We start from the raw sequence: 22,156 nt of genomic DNA on the forward strand, positions 1-22,156 counted from the left end.
AAAAGGCATGTCTTTGCCACTTGCCTCATCTAGATGAGTGACTTCCTGTGAGACAAACTTCAGCCAGAAGACCTGTTTGTCACTTCAGATGAGGGATATACAGATGACAAGACTGGAGGGGACAAGGGAACATAAGTAAAGGTAGCATGGACCACTGATGCCAAGTCTTTGGGTCCTTGCTCTAAGACCTGAGGGCAGCTGGATGAAGGGAAGCAGCATCCTAACCTTGAGACACATCCCAGCCTCTCCTTGGTGCCACCATCCAGGGAACTTGGAGGAGATGGGATGGAGATGTTGCCCAAAGCTACACCTGCTCTCTGTGGCTCCTTCCCTAGGATGAAACAGAAGAAACAGAGGAAAGAACAAAACAAAACCAGAATGTTCTCAAAAGCTCCTTAGTCTTTAGGACCTCTAAAATGCATTCATGAGGTTCTCCTAAGCTTCAGAAAGCCTCCTGGTTCCAGGAAAGAAAGCAATTACTGACTGTGAGACCTTGAATGCAGGAACTAAGAACACAGGCTCTGGAGCCAGAGTACCTGGGTTCAAATCCTAACTCTGTTGTTTATTAGCTCTGCAACATTTAGCAAGGTTCTTAAGCCCTACTTCCTCCTCTGTAAAGTGAAGATAACAACAGCCTACACATCAGAGTTATAACTTAGAACACCAGAAAGCCCTTGCTAACCTTAGCACTCAATGGGGGTGTGCACCTACTGATCCCAAGGGTTTCTGGAAGAAATCAACATGCTACATGGAGTGGCATCTGAAGGAAGTGGAAAGTTTTCACAGAAGTAGCCCAGAGACATGCAGAGTACTACCGTCAACACAGGCCCTGAACTCCAAAGGTTTGTGCCTGTATCCACCAGAACGCAGCTCCTAGGGGCCACCAGGTTATTGAGACTATGTGGTATCTGGAAGGTGAATGGGTTTATCTGGTTTTTTCCCTAAGAGGAGGAAAGAAAAAGGGACACTGGGTTTTCTGCAGGACAAGCAGAGGAACTCTCTCAAATCCAAGCTGGTCCTATGAAACACTTAGCCAGAGGCTGAAAGGCAGGTGCTGCCCCACAGGGGACAGGCCCACATGGGCAGGCCTGGGGAGAGCCATCCCTGCTGGGGCTAGGCCACCTCAGAGGGCGTGAGCAGCCTCCTTGTGGTCTCAGAGCAGGACTGGGCTTCCCTGGGGAGGGGAGGAAAGGGTTAAGCTGGCTGGCTAAGGAAGGAGGGCTCAGCGCTATAAACAGAGAGCCTGGGAGGGAGGGAGCTGACACAGGATGTGGCCAGGGCTCGAGCTGTCTGATTATTAACTCCACTTTTATTTGGAGGGGGATTCAATTCTCTGTTTTACTTCCCATCAAGGAAGTGAAAGCCCAGGTCTCAGAGGGGCCTGGTTTCAAACGGTTTTGTCACAGCTCATTTATTTTTCCTCTTAAATAAATAAACAAAACCACCTCTTTGTTTTCCTCTTAATGAGCATTCAGCAAATCATCTGTGGGTGAGGCATGAAAGGAGATTTGGGGAGCCCCTCATGGAGGAACTTCTGACCCACTCTTTTTAAAGGGAAAAGAAAAGTTCCCTCTCCTTAGTCAACGCCTTCTCCAAGGCCCTGAATGAGCCCTCTCTTCTGCCTCCTCTGGGATCTCCACTGAGACCTTGAAGACACCCAGACCTTCCTTCCTTGGCTGGTCCTGGGGCCTGACCTCCTGACATCCCATCTCACAACTCTAAACCCAGGCTGCACAGAGGAGCACCGAAGTTGGAGCTCCCAACACAGGGCTCAGTGGTTACTCTTCTTGGTTGGGCTCAGACCCATGGCTTTGGTTCCTATGGCACCCTGACATTTCCACTCAAAATAACTGAAAGCAATTAAACACACAAAAGGATTCCATTACAGGCTTCAGAAAACACCACTACATGTTTCTTCATCCAAAGTTCAAAACATTTAGGAACATTACTTTCTATACCCAAATTCAGATCCAAACCCATTCAATTATTTCATGATTCTCCTGCAACAACACCTTCCCGAATAACCTACAGAAAGGGCACCAAGAATAATATCACACAAGGTCCCTAAGCTTATGGGTTCTTAAAATTCAGCAGAGAAGAAAATGAAGATTACAAGGAAAATAGACTCCCACATGCTGCTGCTCCTGGTCCTCTAGGTGGACAGAAAAGGAGAAAATCTGCTGGAAAGGAAAAGGGCAGATTTGAGGAAGGCTTCCTGGAAGAGATGATAGTTAAGCTGGACCTTGAAGAACTGATAATAATAAGAAGAAAGAATGTTCTAGAACCTGAAAATTATCCAAACGACAGAGAAACAACATCCATGTGTAAACAAACCAGGCTAGATACCCGAGACAATAGGAAAGGAGGGGCCTGCGGCTCTTCCCATGGTATCCAGAATGGCAGAGGGGAACAGAAATGAGTAGGCCACTTACAGTCAACTGGGGCTGCCAGTTTGGTTTGGAGGCTGGCGTGACCTGTGACAAAGTTACACTTTATGCCATAAGCAACAGGTACTACTGCACTGGGACGTTCTCCTTGTCCTGGACCCTGGCACCCTACAAAATCACAGGCACCCTACAAAAACCTGATGATCACCATGACCTACTTTAACTACTTGTGACTTTAAACTCTTTAAAGACTGTGGAGCAAAAGGAAAGAAGGTGAGGTCTCGGGGTGTAGTTCGGTGGCCGCACACTGGGTTCCATCCCAGCACCAAAAAAAAAAAAAATGACAATGATGATGATGATGACCGGTACAAATCCACGACACTCACAAAAGCCCCGCCTCTTGCCCTGCCCTCCCAAGGTGACATTTCCACCCCCACCCCACCCCCAGGGAAGCTGCTGCCCGCAGCCCCGCTCCGCTCCGCGCCAGGCCTCGCTGGGGTCCGCGGGCGCAGTTCTCAGGGCTCTGGGGTCCCGGGGTCCCGGGGTCTCGGTCCGCCGGGGCCGGCGCGGGGTTGAGCGGCCCAAGATGGCCGCTGGTCGTGCGCAGCCGGCGTCACGCGGAGCGCTGCCCTTTGCCTCCGGACTAGTCCAGGTTCCGCCGCCCTCCCTGGCACCCCGCCCCAGCCGCCGACAGCGCCTCCTCCCCCGCGGTGTCCCGGGGCCTCGCGAACCTTCCAGACCCAGGCTGGGCCTTGGAGGGAGGCAGGGAGGCCGCGCCGGCCCGCAGTGGCCCCATTAACATCTCACGACGTCTGAGGCCCAAGAGCCGAGGCCGGTGATAACCAGGCTGCTGCGGGCAAGGATCCCGTTTTTTGGCTCCTGGCAGAGGCCGCCCCGCAGGTCTTCCCGGCCTGACCTCCCAGGGACATTCCCACCACGAAGCCGTCGGAGGTGACTTTGACGGATGTGGTCACACTGCCCCCCAGTGGCCAGACTGCAGAGCAGCAGGGATGGGTGGGCCGCTGGGGGTCAGGGCCCCGGCAACCACTCTCTCTGATGGTGGCTGCTTTTGAAGATGTGGCCTTGCTCATCCCTGGTTCCCCTTACAGACTTTCAAAACTGCCCTTGGCCACGGTGCACACGACCCAACAGCAAGGGATTTGCTTCCTCCAGTGGTTCTCAAACCTTAGAGAGCACCAGTATCTCCGGGGCAGTTCCTTCAAATGCAGAGTACATCCCAAGTCAGAGAATTTATATTTCTGTGGAGTTCCAGGGTGATGTTGATGCTGCTGGTCTGCTGGTCCCAGAACCACACTTAGCGACCATGGCTCAGTCATACTCTGCCTGGGATTCTGTCATTCACTCATTCAATATGTGATGTATTCTACAAAGCTGGGGAAGACAAGATGTGACCATAACACAGTTCCCACGCTGGCAGAACTTAGTCTAGCAGGAGACACTCTTGTTTAAACAAATAATCTCATAAATAATGTAAGATTCCATTTAAGAAGGTTTCCATATTCCGATGAAGGAAAAGAATAAGGTTCTCAGCCAGGCATAGGGGAGAACACCTGTAATCCCAGCGGCTCTGGAGGCTGAAACAGGAGGATCCCAAGTTCAAAGCTGCCTCAGCAACTAAGCAAGGCCCTAAGAAACTTAGCAAGACCTTGTCTCAAATTTTTAAAAAACAGAAAAGGCTGGCGGGGGGTGGGGGCTGGCTGTGTGTCAAATGTTTGTAATCCCAATGGCTCAGAAGGCTGAGGCAGGAGGATCTCACGTTCAAAGCCAGCCTCAGCAAAATCAAGGTGCTAAGCAACTCAGTGAGACCCTGTCTATAAATAAATTATAAATAGGGCTGGGGATGTGGCTTCAGTGATTGAATACCCGCTGAGTTCAATTCTGGGAAGGAAGGAAGGGAGAGAGGGAGGGAGGGAGGGAGGGAAGGAAGGAAGGAAGGAAGGAAGGAAGGAAAGTTAGTTCTCAAAGAACGAACAGAAATGGGGAACTACAGATAGGCCAACTGGAGATAGTTCAACTTATGACTTTTCGATTTTAAGATGGTGTAAAAGTGATACATGCTCCATAGAAACCATACTTGGAAGTTTGAATTTTGATCTTGTCCCACTGGCTGGCAACATGCACCACCAGAATCTCATGCAGCTAGTTCAAAGTCAGCCATGTAATCATGAGGGCAAAAACCCATACCATACAGCATGCTGTGTTGCTAAGCTATAATATTCAGAAGGTGAAGCTTTTAAATCACGTTTTACTTACCTGATATTTCCAATTTACTATGGGTTTGTAAGATTCCATTTAAGAAGGTTAAGGGACATAATTTCATCATAAATTTAAAAGCATCTGTAATTTAAATTTGGGAAGGAGAAGCTGTTGGAAAAGGCATCTCTGGGGAAATCCTTAAGTTGAGGCCAGAAGGAGGAGGAGAGAGGTCCTGGGGAGAATGAGAGAGGGGACTGTAGACAGATCAGGAAGCAAGCTGTAGACACTGGATGTAGACTGGAGGGAAAAGAGGTGGGGGGCAGGCAGAAAGTCAGAGCAGGCTAGATCTAGGTATCTGTACCCAGGGACCTGCCTCTTCAGAAGGGCAACATTCAGAGGAAGAAGATAACCTAGATACTGGCAGCTTAGTCACCCCTGAGCACCCAAAAATAATGCCCTACCTACCTTCAGGAACCCCAGCCACATGCCTGATTAGACTTGGTCCAGTCTTTTCTTTAAGGCCTAAGGTAGAGTTATGTGATAGAACCAGCTGTGCCCAGCAATGGGGACACAATGTGACATGGTGGTATCTTGCATTCAACATTTCATCTGGGGTCCAGGGTCCAGCCATTTCTCCAGTGAGCATTTTTAAGCACCTACTGTGTGCTCTGCACTGGCGTCATTACAGTGATATGTGAGGCACACACAGAGATGAGCCTGCCCTGGGCTTGCCTTCCCAGGCACCTGCCCTCCAAACCCACCCAGCCCACACCACGCATGCTTATTCACCAAAACACCACACTCATGTCCCTGGGGCAGCTCCCAGGGGTGGGCCAGGCTGGCAAATAGCAGCCAGGAATTCTGTTGTGGGGATGCTTGTTACTTGGTATCAGTGCCAACTTGATGGAAGGGAGAGAGGTTAGCCCTACCACTGCTTATTTATCTCTCAAGCTCTGACAAGAAGTCATCTTCCATTAGTCCCGTCGCCATGCACAGTCCCTTCCCTCCCAGTTTTCTCATCAGAAAAATGGGGTGGGGGTTGCTGGGCACAATGGTGCTTATCTGTAATCCCAGAGACTCAGGAGGCTGAGGCAGGGGGATCACAAGTTCGAAACCAGCCTCAGCAACTTAGTGTCTCAAAATAAAAAAATAAAAAGGACTGGGGATGTAGCTCAGTGGTAAAGCACCCCTGGGTTCACTTCCTGGTACCAAAAAAGAAAAATGGGGGGGTGGTGAGGATTAGTGGTATTAGATGATCTCCAAACCTAATCCACTAGCACACCTTGGAAAGATGGATCAGAAGAGCGTCCCTGCCACAATTCTAACCTTATGCAAAATAAGGCCTTCAGGCTTAATAGACTCCAGGTTGGGGGAAAAGAGGGAAGAATAGCTAAAAAACCATGCATGGCTTTAGAGTCAACCCAGTCCAACTCTGTTCCCCATCCTGTGTGATCTCCAGTAAGCAGCTTAACCTCTCTGAGCCTCAGTTTCCTTATCTGCAAAATGGAAATAGCATAGTACCTGCCTCATCACGTCATTCTGAAAATTAATAGTATTAGCTCTACTTAATGAGCACTTAGTCCATGCCAGGCAGTCAGGGCTGCTCATGAGGTCATGCACAGAAGTTCTGGCCCCTAGCCAGCAAGGAGTAAGGCTCTATCATGAGAGCTGTGGTTGTTATTTCACAATAGCCCTAGTACTTTGCATACATGGGTACATTTAATAGGCTGCAGGAGCTTCGCAAGCCCTTGGCACATAGTAAGCACTCAGTAAATGGTGGCCTTCATTATAAGTCAGAGAATAGGGACCTTGTGAAGAGGTCCTGCGGCAAAGAGAATGTAGAGGGGTGGGCACCCAACAGGATGGCTCATCTGCTTCTCCCCAGGAGGCCAGCCCATGCCTGGTTAGCCAGTTCCCAGGCTGGGACTTCAGCTCTTACTCACTCTTCCCAGAGAGCAGCTAATTAGCCTCCCAGCAGCCAGGAGCGCCCCAGATGAAAGGTGCTGAATACAAGCACAAGGTGTGACCCCCATATTTACAACCAAGGTTCCCTTGGGTGAGGACACCCTGGGGGTGGAGAGGCGGGCCAGACTAGTGCCTCACCTTCGTTATGACAGAGGTTCTCAGGAGAGGCAGCTGGCGGGAGCAGCAACAAGCCCAAAGAAAGGATCCAGGGTGCTGGGGGCGGGGCTGCAGGGGGCCTGGGAGTAGAAGGGGCTGCATGGCTCTGTGAGGCCCAGGTCCCTAGCCGCCCCCTGGGCCAGAAGCCCTGAAGCCAGGAGACAGCACAGGTAGGGAGGTCAGAGCAAGGACTTGCAGCTCTCTGCCCTGTCCATGTTCTAGAGCTGCGGCTTCCTCATCTGCTCAGTGGGGATCATGACAGCAGAAAACTCGCAGGAATTAACTGATAACGTTTGGTACAGGCAGAACCTGGCACCTACTATGTAAATAAGGATTTACACATTTGTTCATTAAATAGGAATTTATTGAACACCTACCATGCACCAGGCACCAGGTGCTAGAAATACAGTAATGAACAAAACGGATTAAGCATTTGTTAGATTACATAACAGACTACAGATCAAGAACCAGAAGATAACGCATGCGTTGCCTGGCAGTGGCCAGCTCTCTAACGAGGATATAGAGATAGTGACCAGGGTCATGGGTCCAGTGGAGGGTTAAATGCACTTGGCTTCTCACAGTACCCTACCCAGAAGTACAGGTACCAAAGCAGGCAGAGGAGGCGTAGGCAGATTAAGAAATGGACCAGAAGCCGGGTACAGTGGTGCACACCTGAAATCCCAGCTACTTGGGAGGCCAAAGCAGGAGGATCACAAGTTTGAGGCCAGCCTGGGCAACTTAGTGAGACTCTGTCTCAAAATTTAAAATGCTGGGGGGCTGGGGATATAGCTCAGTTGGTAGAGTACTTGCCTCACATGAACAAGGCCCTGGGTTCCATCACCAGCACCAAAAAAAATAATTAAAAATAATGGGAATATAGCTCAGAGGTGAAACACCCCTGGGTTTTATCTCAAGAAGGAAGGGAAAGAAAGGGGAAGGGGAAGAGTGGGGGGAGGAGAAGGGAAGGGGAAATGGAGGGGTTGGGGTTGGGGTTGAAGGGACAGGCTCTGGCTAAGGGATGTGCCCTCATGCCCCCACAGCTCCTGCTTAGACCCCTGCAATCTGCAGTCCAGCAAGGCAGGGAACTGACACCCACACCACCCCCATCCTCAGGGAAGGAAAGGACAGCTTCCGAACCCTGCTGTTCACTGGCATGCCGCTCTGAGCTTGGCCCTGGTAGCCATCTTCTCCCTCCCAACCATCCAGTGAGGTCAGTGGTAACCTCAATTTACTTTTTACATTTTTTTTTTTTGGAAGAGAGAGTCACAGAACATAAAATGTTATCATTTTAAAGTGAACAATTAAGTAGCATTTAATACATTGTCAATGTTGTGTGAATCCCCCACCACCACACCTGGTTCCAAAACACTTTCATTAGTCCAAAAGAACACGTGGACCCATTAGGTAGTTGCTCTCCCAACTCCTGGAAACCACCCATCTAATTCCTGTCCCTCTGGATTTACCTAATTTGGATGTCTGATACCCAGATCTCTGGTGCCTGGCTTCTTACTTAGCATCATGTTTTCGAGATTCACCCACATGGTAGTGACTTGCTCTTGATATTCCATTGTTTGTAAATACCCCCATTTATACATGAGAAAACAGATTTGGGCAAAAGTGTCACAGCTAATCCACGACAGAGCAGGAATTTGACACTAGCCCGACTCCACACTGGAGATGTGGCCCATGCAAACCTGCTCCCCGAATGGCTCCCTCCTGGCACAGCTGTCCAGGACAAGAGGCGCCACTGTGGGTGGACACAGGCTCCCTTCGCGGTGACCTGATCTCTTCTGAGGTCACTCAACAGCACAGGCCCCAGGCATGGATGAAGTGACTTCCCAGTCACCTGGCTCCATGCAAGGTCAGAGCTGGACTGCAAAGGCTGTCTCCTGGGGAATTCTAGCCACTGGCCAACCACAGGCCTTGGTACCCCTAGGGTTCAAGCCCTTCCTCACAGCTGGGTCATATGGGCTGGGAGGTACACAGCCCTAGAGCCAGACTGTTGGGGAGGCCAAGTCAGGAGTGATGTCCCCAGCCAGCCGCCCAGGCAGATTGACCAGGCCCACTCGGCAGGCGGACCACACAGTCAACAGGCACTGATAAAGCCTCCCTCCTCTGCCAGACACCACATGGCCTCTGCCCTCAAGGAACTCCATTTCCAAGAGGGCGAGCAACCCCCAGAACAGAAGTGGGTGCTGGGAGTAGAGCCAGCACCCAGTACTGAGCTCAGTGCCTCCCACACTGACAGTGCCTGACACAGTCCTTACCTCAGGGAAGAAGGCCAAGACGTGAGGGCCCTGCCAACCTCCAGCCTCAGCACAGGAGCAGCAGTGCTCAGGACCCTACGAGACCTGCCTGGGGAGGCCCCCCTGGGTGTTCCTGATACGCAAGCAAGACCCAGCATGCACTGTCCACGTACCCTGGTCTGGGTACATGCCACCTACCTGGTCCAGTCCCTCTGCTAGGCAATTAAGATTAAAAGGTTAACAAACAGCAGCCAAAGGCCAAGCACAGTGGCACACCCCTGTAATCCCAGCAGCTTGGGAGGCTGAAGCAGGAGTATCTCAAGTTCAAAGCCAATCTCAGCAACTTAGCAAGGCCCTAAGCAACTCAGCAAGGCCCTAAGCAACTCAGCAAGACCCTGTCTCTAAATAAAACTCAAAAAGGGCTGGGAATGTGGCTCAGTGGTTAAGCACCCCTGGATTCAATCCTCAGTACCAAAAAAAAAAAAAAAAACCACCCCAAAATATCAACAACAGTCTCTGTGCTGTGGGAGTTTAAACAGTGAGACTCGGGGTGAAGCTCAGTGGTAGAGTGCTTGCCGAGCTTGTGCCTCGCTGTGCTGGGCTCCAACCCCAGCAGGTCAGTAAATAAATAAACAGACTGGTGCATACTGAGAACCAAACTAATAATGGCCACATGGTCAGAGGTGAGGAGATCAAAGGTAGGACCCAACCCCTGGGCAGTGCACTGCAGTGTGGGTGTGTGGGTGCTCACGTGCACCCCATAACTGAGCTCACCTCTAGACTACAACCCACATCACTGTCTACCCACCCCACCCATCTCTGCCAAAGCAGGTCTCCTCAGTACGTCAGGCCAACACCACGGACCTGGGGGCTCTGCAATCCTTAAGAGGATGCTCTCACCTATACCCCTTTTCAAGATGCAGGAGGCATTATCCAGCATGAAAATGGGGAGGTGAAGGCACCCCACAGCCCCACTAGGGGCCCTAGTGGGGTGCGTACCCCAGTGCATACCACCCCCCACAGCGGTGGCAGCTGCTCTGAACCACAGGGGATTCCCCTGCTAACACACTGCCATCCCCACAGCAGCCCCCACCAGGGCCCAGCACCCCTAAGTGCCAGACATGTGCTGAATAGGTCATACACGTTTCCTAAACTACTAAGATTTCACCAGTGACTTGCCCAAGGTCACAGGGACTCCTGGAGAATTTGCATTCTGGTCTGATTCATTCCGCACACCCACAGTTGGACAGATCCCCCAACCTAGCTAGCTCTTGTTTTCCAAAAGGGGCCCCCAGCATGCCCTCCACCATGCAGCCTCCTGGCCAGACTCCCTGTATAGGGGAGAGGAAATCCCCCAACCCATAGCACCCCCCCCCACCCAGTGACCTTTCCACAGCCAGGGTTCACCTCCTGCCCCCCAGGGAGCTCCCAGAGGAACTGGAGGGAACAGTCCACACCAGAACCCAAGTGTGTGAGCCAAGCCTGTGGAAGGAAGGGAATGGGAAGGGGACTGACTAGGTCCTGCCATGAACTAGCCTCAGATACAGGGAAAGTGACCCCGTTAGGCCTGTTCCCACTCTCTATAGCTGTCTTGGACAACTTCCTGGGCACAGTGGTGCAGGAGCAAGCTGGACCCAGCTCCAGGTGTCTTGGCTGACCTGAGGAAACCCCGACTTGCCCTGCAGGATGAAGGTAGAGGGAAGGTATGCGTGGGAAGGTGGCTGATTACCATCCTCCCTTTCAGGGGGGGGTGTGGGGGCCATCTGCCCAGGAAACATAACCTAGTTGAGATGCAGAGATGAGTCTCTCCCTGTCCCAAGGGCAACCCAGGGTCAGAGGGGGAGGTAGTGGGGAAATAGGCCAAGTACATTCCCCACAGGCAGGATATGGCCACTGAGTTCCCAGTGACCACAAGCTCCATTCTCCGAGCTCTATTAAAACCATTTTGCGCGCATTAACTCTGAAGTCTTTGCAAACAGCTGGGGAGGAAGGTGCATGGGGTTCCCAATTTACAGAGGAGGAAAATGAGACTCAGGGAGATTTGAGAAATTCGCCCATAGTCTTGTGGCCAGAAAATAGGACAGTGAGGACTCACACCTGGTCCCTCAAACTCCAAAGGCCTTATTCTCAAGACCTACTTAGAACTTTTCTGTGCACTGTGCTCAGCACCAGGACCAGATCCTCAACATCCAGATGTTGGTTGGAGGAGGGAGTGAGTGGATGAGGGAGTGGGCAAGTGAGTGAAAGCACCAGGAGGTGAGCGAGTGGATACATGAGTGGAGAAGTGCACCCACCTTCTCTATGACCCCCAAGCAGGTGACTCCGTGAGCAATCAATGAGCAGACCAGTGGATTATGAGTCATCAGACCAGTGAGCAAGATGTCGTGAGTGCGTGGATGAGTGGTTAGGCTGCTGAGGAGTGGACCCGTGAATGGGAGAATGGATGTGTGAGTGAATAAGTGAAGGAGGAAGTGGACAAGTGTACTAGGAAACAAATGGTAAGGTGGCTGAAGGGCTCGGCTGGAGAGAGAAGTAGACTGTCTCTGGTAAATGGCCTCCATGAGAGAAGAAGGAACATGGCTTCTGAGGAATTAGGTGGCCCATTGGGGTACTGGCTCATCATGAAGAATGCCTCCCAGGGGTCTCTCCCTGGAAAGAAGTCTCCAGAAAAAGGGACTCTGAAGGGCTCAGGGTCCCTGTACTCCATGACCAAATCAATGGCCTGGTCAATCATTGACAGGTCTTTGAGAGCTCCATTGCTTAAGAGGAACCCGGTATTGACCTGCTGACCCCTGCTGGGAGGAAAAGAGAGGGAAGAGACCATTGGCTCTTCCTGAAGTAGAGGTGGGGCGAGGTGGCCAGGAGGCCCTCAGTGCTACGCTGTGAAGGCAGGGAGGCCTGGCCAGGACAGCACTCCTGAGCACTGGCACTGGGTCCTAAGGGTTCAGTGCCCTGGCCCTGTTTATCTAAGGGAGTGGGAATGACGTGGCATGAAGTGGCTCACTGTAGAAAGGAACACTGCCAAGACCAGGGAGGACTAAGGGCCCCTCCCTCTGAGGTAAGGCCCTCTTGGGATTTGGCTGTTGCTTCAATATAGGGCTGTGTGTCTTAGAATCATCAAACTGGAGAGAGGGGCATTTAGGGGTGAGCCCACCCAACACTTCCCATGAGGTCCAAAGGGAAAGTTACTGGACCAAATCAAGAGCAAATTCAAGAGTTAAAGGGCACAAAGAGAAACTCCCCACATTCCCCATCCAGTCCCCAGTCAACTCTGAAGTAAGCAAGAGGTAGATGCTGGCCAGATTATCTTAGGAGAACACATTCAGATGCTGCTCAATTTTGGGACAGATAAGAGACTCCTGCAGGGGAGCAGAAAATGTCTTCCTTTCATCCTCCGTTTTTAGCTGTGCTACAAATTAAACTGACAGAAGACAGATTAACAGGAGAAAAGTCATATTTAATTACATATGTTTGCACTTAGTCCCACAAAAATATGAGACTCAAAGAGAATCAGATGACTGAAGTGTATGCAGCATCCTAAACTCCAGAAAGGAATGGGGACTGGGGCTTGGGGAGGGTGGGTGGCAACACAAATTAAGGGAGACCAGGTGAATAAAGGCTGCCTTGTTATGCAGTCTCTCCAGGGGTGAAGGTTGTCAGGAGCCACCCCTTCCAGATACGGGCCCTTTACTAAAGGAGATCTCCTTTATGGTTGCAAATTTGTTACAAAAGAACAGCTTCTGAGCTCTGCTCCTGGGACTATAGGCTCGCAGAATAATCAGCTCAAAATATGCCAGAGAAGTCTATTTTGGGGTCACATATTCTAGTCTCCCATATTGGGGTGGCGCGTTCTGAACTCTGACACCCCAGAGCCAGGCAGGGCCAGGCGCAGCCCCTCCCCAGGTGGTAGTCCTCGGGGTGGCTGTGTCCTGTGGTCCCTGGGATAACAGAAGATCTGAAGGGGCTCTGGGAGGGGATGGGGCGCGGAGGCCCTGGCCGTGCACCCCTCTGCCCCGAGCTGCCAGGCCAGAAGGAAACCTCGAAGGGGACTGAGGGGCAGTGGAGCACTGCCCTCCCTCCCCAAAAAGGGGACGGTCCGAGGAACCTGGACAAGGACAAATGTTTTCTCCATCCGGCTCTCGGAAAAACCCTCATGTCCAAAAGAAGACCTTCAGAACACGACACTCCATCCTGGAAAACAATGCCAGAGGGGCCAGTCGTGGCTCAGCACAGGGCTGTTGTGGGAGCCGGAGTGTTCAGAGCGGGACACCTTCCGGTCCCGCAGGGTCCCTGAGGGGGATACGAGCGCCCTCTAGTGTCAGCTTCTGGCACAGGCTGCGTAGAGCCTCCCTCTCCACAGACAGGACTCTTCCTAGTGCAGGCTGGACCCCAGCCTCCTATGGGACTTAGAAATATTGCAACCCTAACCCTCAATTTTCTTTTGTTTTCTTTCATTTATTTATTTTGGTACTGGAGATTGAATCCAGAGGCACTTTACCACTAAGCCACATCCCCAATCCTTTTTATTTTTTATTTAGAGACAGGGTCTCTCTTAGTTGCCAAGGGCCTTGCTAAATTGCTGAGGCTAGCCTCAGACTTGCAATCCTCCTGTCTCAGCCTCTCGAGCCGCTAGAATTACAGGCGTGTACCCCAGAGCCCAGCTCTCAATTTTCTTTAAAAAAAAATGATAGAACTTACATCAAAAGGTCAGTGTAGGGCTGGGGTTTTGGCTCAATGGTACAGTGTTTGCCTAGTACTTGCACATGCAGTCCTGGGTTCCATCCTCAGCATCACATACAAAAATAAATAAAATAAAATTACTACTTAAATAAAGGTCAGTGTATTAGCTGGGTCCTGTGGTGCACGCCTGTAATACTAGTCTCTCAGGAGGCTGAGCCAGGAGGATTGTAAGTTCAAAGCCAGCCTTAGTAAAATAGAGGCGTTACCCTGTCTCTAAATAAAATACAAAATAGGGCTGGGGATGTGGCTCAGTGGTTGAGTGTCTCTGATTTCAATTTCCGGTACAAAAAAAAAAAGTGTATTGTAGAATAATGATATAAAATATAAGTTATTTATTTTAAATCAACAACCTGTGAGGTAGGTGTCATTTCTCGTTTACAAATGAAAAGGCTTACTCAAGAGCAAATAGATAGTAATGGGCAGAATGTGGGCACTCAGGTGAGAACTCTAGGCCATTTTAACTGCCCAGATTTTAACAGGAGAGGCTGTATCCAGCCAAGGGGGTACCCTTTCCTTTCTTGTTACCTGCTCCCCTAAGAGATTGCACTTTGGAGAGAAAGCAGAGAAATTAGTGTTCCTCCTCTCCATGGTGAGAAAGATCAACGGTAAGCCTTTCTTTATCTTGTTATCCTTTACAAAGGACCTTTGCCTGTGTTATCTCCTGTGCATTTCACCACACCAGCCCTGTGTGGGAGGAGGCATTTGTCCCAGGCAGCCATGTCATCCCAAAGTCAGCTGCCCACTCACTGTCCACTCACTGCCAGCCCTGAGCCTACATAAGCCCCACCCCACCTGGGGCCAAACCCAAACTAAGTCTCAGTAAATTTAAAAAGATAGCACTCAGACCAATATATCTTCACAGGGAAGATCTATTCGTGTGAAATGGCATACAAATGAATCTTCGTATATTTCAAATAACTATCATCCTCCAACCCACGACAGGAGAACATTTGAAATCAATAACAGAAGTAAAACTGGAAAATACCCCAATTTGTGGAAATTAAACAAGACACTCTTAAGCAATTAATGTATTCAAGAATAAATTACAAGGAAATTAGAAAGTACTTCAAAATATAAAGTGATAGAAGTTGGTGTGAAAACAACCCATCAAAACTTATGAAATCTAAGGGAAGAAGTGCTGAGAGAGGAACTTCTAGCTCTGAGCAATAACACAGGGAAATTTCCCCTCTGCTCTCAGAAGTTTCACTGGAACAAACCAATACAGACAGATTAAAACCAGGCACAGTGGCGCAAGTCTGTAACCCCAGCAGCTCGGGAGATTGAGACAGGCGGATAGCAAGTTCAAAGCCAGCCTCAGCAACTGAGTTGCCCTAAGCAACTCAGCAAGATCCTGTCTCTAAATAAAATGCAAAAAAAAGGGAGGGGGGATGTGGCTCAGTGGTTAAGCATTCCTGGATTCAATCCCCAGAATTGAAAAAAAAAGGTCAAACAGGAGAAGAGGCATACAAGTCACATGCGCAGAGGTAGTGATACAGCGTAATTACCCACGTCCCTATGTGCTTCAGAAACTTATTTCCATGGGAGAAAAGAGGATGGGGGCTTCTAAAGGAACTTGGTGGGCGTGGAGAATATACAATGGCCAGGGACAATGTCTGTTTGGCCTGCAGAATGGATAACGGTTTGGAAATGATTCTCTTTGGAATTTTGAATGGGACCAAGGAGAAGAAAATGGTGTGAGACAAAATCTGTCCGCAGATGGCCACCCCTCTTCCTGCAGTGTGAGTTTAGTTATGGAAACTCAGGGAAGGGGCTATGGGTGATTGTCATCTTCTCTGGTGGGTCCAGACTTTAAGCAGATAAGGAGAAGTCAGAGGAAAGTATCTTCTGCTCTATCATTTTTTAAAAAATCAGCGTGCCAGGATTCTGTATTTTGAGGTGAAAGTCCCTGAACTCCTTCACTACAGTAAAAACAAGAAAGATCTCAAACCGACAATCTAACTTTGCAATTTAAACAACTAGAAATAAAGGGAAAAACTAAACCCAAAGCTAGTCAAATTATCTCTGTTCATAGAAGATAGGATCTTACATGTAGAAAATCCTAAAAATGCAATTAAACAAAAAAAGACCTACTAGAAATAATGAGTGAATTCAGCAAAGTAGGAGGATACAAAGCCAACACACAGAAAGTCAGCTGCATTTCTACTATTTATTTATTTACTTTGGTACTAGAGATTGAACCCAGGGGTGCTTAACCTTTGAGCCACATCCTCAGCCCTTTTTTAAATTTTGAGACAGGGTGTCCCTATGTTGCTTAGGGCCTTGCTAAGTTTCTGAGACTGGTTTCACTCTTGGGATCCTCTTCCCTCAGCCTCCCAAATTGCTAGGATTACAGGTGTTCACTACCACGCCTAGCACTTCTATACAATAACAATGATCAATTTGAAAAGGAAATTACTAAGACATTTTCATTTATAATAGCAAGGAAAAGAATAAAATACTTAGGAATTAGTTTATCCAAGGAGGTAAAAGACTTGTACAATGAAAACAACAAAATTTTGCTGAAAGAAACTAAGGGAAATATAAATAAATGGGAACATATTCCATGTCATGAATCAGGAGTCTTAATTTATTAAGATGTCAATAGTACCTAAGTCAATTTACAGATTCAATGAAATCTCTATCAAAATCTCAATGACTTTTTTTTGGCAGAAATAGAAAAGCCTTCCTAGAATTCATATGGAATTACAAGGGACAGCAAATAGTGAAAGTTATGTTTAAAAAATTGAAGCTGGAGGACTCAGATTTTTGTATTTCAAAACTTACTACAATGCCACTATAATCAAAACAATGGGATACTGCATATATATATATATATATATATATATAAATATTTACATAGAGACAGGGTCTCACTGAGTTGTTCAGTACCTCACTAAGTTGCCGAGGCTGGCTTTGAACTCACAATTCTCCTGTCTCAGCCTCCTGAGCTGCTGGGATTATAGGCGTGCACCACTGAGCCCAGCAAGTCTTCTTCAAAACAGGACATACTACATATAGGACGTATAGGCCAATGGAATTGACTAGAAACCCCAGAAATAAACCCTGAAATATATGGTCAAATGACTTTTGACAAGGGTGCCAAGCCTATTCAATGGGAAAAAGAACATTCAATAAACAGTGTTGGGAAAACAAGATATTCACACACAAAAAAGCAAAGTTGGACCCTTACCTAACACCACATTACAAAAATTAGCTTAAAATGAATTGAAGACCAAAATGTAAGACCTAAAACTATAAAACTCTTAGAAGAAAAGTAGAGCAAAATCTTCATGATATTGGATTTGGTAATGATTTCCTAAATATATCACCAAAAGAGGGGCTGGGGCTGTGGGCTCAGTGGTAGAGTGCTCACCTAGCATGTGCGAGGCGCTGGGTTCGATCCTCAGCACCACGTTAAAAAAAAAAAAAACAGATAAAATAAAGATATTGTGTCCAACTACAACTAAAAAAAATAAGAAATAAATAAAAGACATTCAAAAGAAATATAAATAAATTGAACTTTCAATTTTTTTTTTTTAATTTTGTGCATCAAAAGACCCTATCAACAGGGTAAAAAGGCAGCCTACACAATGGAAGAAAATATTTGCAAATATCTAATAAAGCACTAATATTTAGAATATTTCTGGGACTGGGGAAGAGATTGATTGGGGAGAGGTATGGGGGAACTTTTGGGCTACTAGGAATGTTTCATACCTTGACTGGAGTCTGAATTACATTAGTAGAAGCATTAAAACTCAGTTACAGTAAGTATATATATCATTGTATATGAGTTTTACTTCAAAGGGGGAAAATTCCTACAAGCAACTACTCGATCCTGGTTGCATGTGGATGTACCTGGGGTGGAGGGTGTACTGATCGGTCCCCTCTCCAGCCTTCTCTCATCGCTCCACCTCCATGGTTTACTCCCATGAGGGAAGGCTGAGAGCCCAGCTTCTCTAACTCTCCCATGCACACAGAGCAGTCGGGCTGGATGGCTTGACAGTTGCAGGTTCTGAGTCCATAAGTCTGTCTGGGGCTTGAGACTGCATTTCTAACAAGCTCCCAGGTGCTGCTGCTGGTCCTTAGGCCACACCTAGAGGAGCAAGGACCTAGCGTCTGGCCTCCCCACCTCTTCACCTCCGTCTCTGTCCTCTCCAGCTTGGACGGCCTTCCCCGCTCTGGTATTCTTCTCTTCTGGACCCTTCCATGTCCCACCTTAGCCTGTCCTCCCTCGCTGGCCTCCTTCTTCCCCTCCTCCCATCAGAGCCTTCAAAAAAGTGAGCCTTTCCAAAACAGGACACACCTCAGCACAAGAGCAAACCCTGGCCTCATCTGTAGCTGGGGCATAATGCACCATTTCCCCTCACACAAGGTTCTGGCATAGGTGTCCCCCAGTGACCCCTAGTAGCCATTTCTCTCCTGCTGCTATGGGCCTCTGCAGGCCATGACCTTGGATTCAGCTCATCCGGTCTCCCAGTTCACTCCTTAAAGGGTACCACCCATCCCAGGGGGGTCCTGAGTCTCCAGCAGCAGCCTGGGCCTGGTCCTGGAGAAGACCCCACCAAAGACTCTACTCCCACCCAAAGGCCCTGAGAGTCAGGTCCCCCGCTGCGCTGCAGGCTCTGAGAGGGCAGGGACCAGACCTGTCTTTTCCTAGCTCTATCTTCAGTGCTTGGTGGAGTGGGGAGGGGGCTCCTTCCTGGCCTGGTCCCTGGAGGGCTGAGCAGGACACCCTCAGCTGACCCCAGGTAATCTCGCCCCCACTCAGTCTCTCCAACACCCTCCAGGCTAAATCCAGAGCCCACAGGTGTGGGACTTGGTGTCCTCAGAGCCCAGGCAACTCCCACTCTAAGCCCTAAACCAAGCAGCAGCTCCCAGCCCATCCTCCCCAGCACCCCCCGCTCCCTCCATGTGCTTTTTGGCGGTTTCTCTCCACCCTCCCTAGGATGGCTCTTGGGAGGATATTTTACTTTCCCAGACAAGCTCAGCTATGCAATTTCTCCTCCTAAGAGGTTAGGCTAATTGCTCTTCCCAGAAGAAAATCCTCAGAGGTTTTCCCTGTGGTGGAATAGGAGGTTTGAAAATTACACATTGGAGGCACTATTGGGTTACTATATTAAGTCCAGTGTCACAGATGGTGGCACTGGAGAGCAAAAGCGCCACCTGCTGGTCGGATGCGGGACTCCAGGAGAGGATGGGCCCAGCCGTGTGACTGAGACCACTGCACACACAGCACAGGTCTTAGGCACAAGCCAAGCGTTCAGTCTCCCATTGGCTTTGATGTTTCTCATTTTAAAAGCCCCAGGACAACATAATGTCAAAGGCACTGATTCCCACACACAGATTGTGTGATTTCCAGGGTGGTGAATGTCAGACACACTCTCCTAACGTCAGAAAAAATTATGACAGTATGTTCATACACATCTGGGGCTCAGAAAGTGATGCTCCAAAATACAGCATCTTTGTGTGCTGCATATTTTGAACTACAAGAAACTAAAACTGCCTCGGGGCAGTTTCTCTCTGCCTCCCACCCTCCTGTCTTCCCCAGCTCCTCTACTCCCTACAAAGAGATATGTAGAAACCAGAATTCCTCTTCCCCAAAGCAAGCCACAGAAAGGTCACTCTCTCTCCCTTCTCCCTGGAAGACCTACCCTCCAGGAGGAAGGAATGCTGCAGAGAAAGACCAAGAAGAATCTGAACAGGTAGGCCTTGCCGATTCCCCCCAGCCTAAGACCATCCGATCACACCCTTGTCCTAGCACATTTCACAGGGCTCTCAGATCTTTTTTTTTTTTTTTAATGTCTTTATTTTGTTGATTTATTTTTATGTGGTGCTGAGGATCGAACCCAGTGCCTCACATGTGCAAGGCAAGTGCTCTGCCACCAAGCCACAACCCCAGCCCCAGGGCTCTCAGATCTTTAGCCAACCTAAGCATGAAGATGGACAGGTTCCCTGGGTCTTCAGGTCTTCATTACTGAAGGCTTCTCTGTCACATCCAACTTTGATTAAGTCAATTTGAAATGCTTTTCTCTTGTTAAAACTTTGTTATTGAGGTATTGACCATGAATTTAGGATGAGTAAGAAAAGATATGAATTGGGGGCAGGAAGTTGCTGGGGATTGAACCCAGGGGCACTTAACCACTGAGCCACATCCCCAGCCCTTTTAATTTTTATTTTGAGACAGGGTCTCACTAAGTTGTTTAAGGCCTCGCTAAGTTACTGAGGCTGGCTTTGAACCTGCCATCCTCCTGCCTCCCCCTCCCCTCTCAGTCACTCAGATTACAGGTGTGTGCCACCACACCTGGCAGATAGTCATCTTTTTCACTCCTATATACATACACACACACACAAAGACACTAAGACATCTCTACCGCTTCTTATATCAAATTAGGTTATGCAGCTTTCATCCTTTTAGATTATTTTATTATTATTTATTGACTTATTTTTGTGGCACTGGGGATTGAACCCAGGGTTGCTGTACCACTGAGCTATATCCCCAGTCTTTTTTATTTTTTGAGACAAGGTCTTACTAAATTGCCAAGGCTGGCCTTGAACCTGCAATCCTCCTGCCTCAGCCTCCCCAGTTACTGGGATTGCAGGCATGTGTCACTGTGCTTGGTAGTTTTAAGACTCTTAATTATGAAGGTGTGTACTCATTAATGCAGCATTCCCGTTACTGGTAATGAACCCTACAGAGACATCCATGATCAAGGTTGCAAAGACTAAGGTACAGGAATTTCCTCTGCAGCCCAGATAATAGCAGCAAAAGACCGGGAATCACCAGGACACTGGTTGAATAAGTGACAGTGCATGCAGGTGATGGAAAACCACAGGGCCCTTGAAAAAAACAAGAGAGGCCACACCTGGTGCTGTGGAGCAGCTCCAAGCTATAATGTTGAGTGAAAAAGCAGCAGATGGGTCTCACCCGCGCTGATCTTTGTACAACTCTATAAATTGACTTTAAAAATCACTGAACTGTACTTTTAGAACCAGTGGATTTTATAGTGTATAAATTATGCTTCAAGAAAGCTTTTTTAAAAGACCATAAAAGATAATATGTAACTTATTCTCTTCTATAAAACTAAATAAAAGACACATATATAATCATATATGGTTGTCTACACAGAGTAAAATTCTGGAAGAATTTATAGGAAACAGTAATGGTGGCTTCTTAGAGAGGAAATTTTTATTACTTTACTTACACTTTGTACAATAAATATTTTTTACTATGAGCATGAATATTCTTTCAATGATTTCTTTTGCAGTATTGAGGATTAAACCCAGAGGCACTTTATATCCCCAGTCTTTTTTTTTTTTTTTTTTGGACTTTTTCTTCTTTTTTTTTTTTTAATTTTGAAATGATCTGGCTAAGTTGCATAGGGCCTTGCTAAATTTCTGAGGCTGGCCTCAAACTTTTGATTCTCCTGCCTCAGCCTTTTGAATCACTGGGAATATAAGCATGGGCACCCAAGAATTTAAGTAAGAAATTATTTTAGTATTATTTTAAAACTTCAAGAATGTGAGGGAAAGTTACACTCATACATTGCTGGAGTCAACTGCAAATTGGTACAACCACTCTGAAAAGCAGTATGGAGATTCCTCAGAAAACTTAGAATGGAACCACCATTTGGCCCAGTTATCCTACTCCTCAACATATACCCCAAAGACTTAAAATCAGCATATTATAGTAACTCAACCATGCCAGTGTTCATAGCAGCTCAATTCACAATAATAGCTAAGCTATGGAACCTAGGTTGATCTAGGTTGATGCCCATCAACGGATGAATGAATAAAGAAAATGTGGTACATATACATAATGGATTATTACTCAGCCATAAAGAAGAATGAAATTATGGCATTTGCCAATAAATGGATGGAACAAGAGACTATCCTGCTAAGTGAAATAAGCCAATTCCAAAAACCAAAGGCCAAGTGTCCTCTGATATGCAGATGATGACTCAAAATAGGTGTAGGGGAGTGAGAAGTGGAGGTTCACTGGATTGCACTAGGGAGAATAGGGGGAATGAAGGGAGATGGGAATGAGAAAGAGAATAGAATGAATCGGATATAACTTTCCTATGTTCATATATGACCACATAACTCCACAATCATGTACAGCCACAAAAATGGAAGTTATACTCCATGTATGTATGATGTCAAAATGAATTCTAAATATATAACTAAAAAGAACAAATTTTTAAAGAGTTAAAAAAATATTTTAGCCAGGCACAGTGGCCCATGCCTGTAATTTCAGCCACTTTGGAGGCTGAGACAGGAGGACCATGAGTTTGAAGCCAGTCTCAGCAAAAGCAAGGCGCTAAGCAACTCAGCGAGACTCTGTCTCTAAATAGAGCCGGGGATGTGGCTCAGTGGTTGAGTGCCCCTGAGTTCAATCCCCAGTACCCCCCTGCACCAAATTTTAAAACTTGAAGAAAAGAGGAAACA

This window comes from Marmota marmota, unplaced genomic scaffold (genome assembly GCF_001458135.2).
Source record: "Marmota marmota marmota unplaced genomic scaffold, marMar, whole genome shotgun sequence".
Lineage (NCBI taxonomy): Eukaryota > Metazoa > Chordata > Mammalia > Rodentia > Sciuridae > Marmota > Marmota marmota.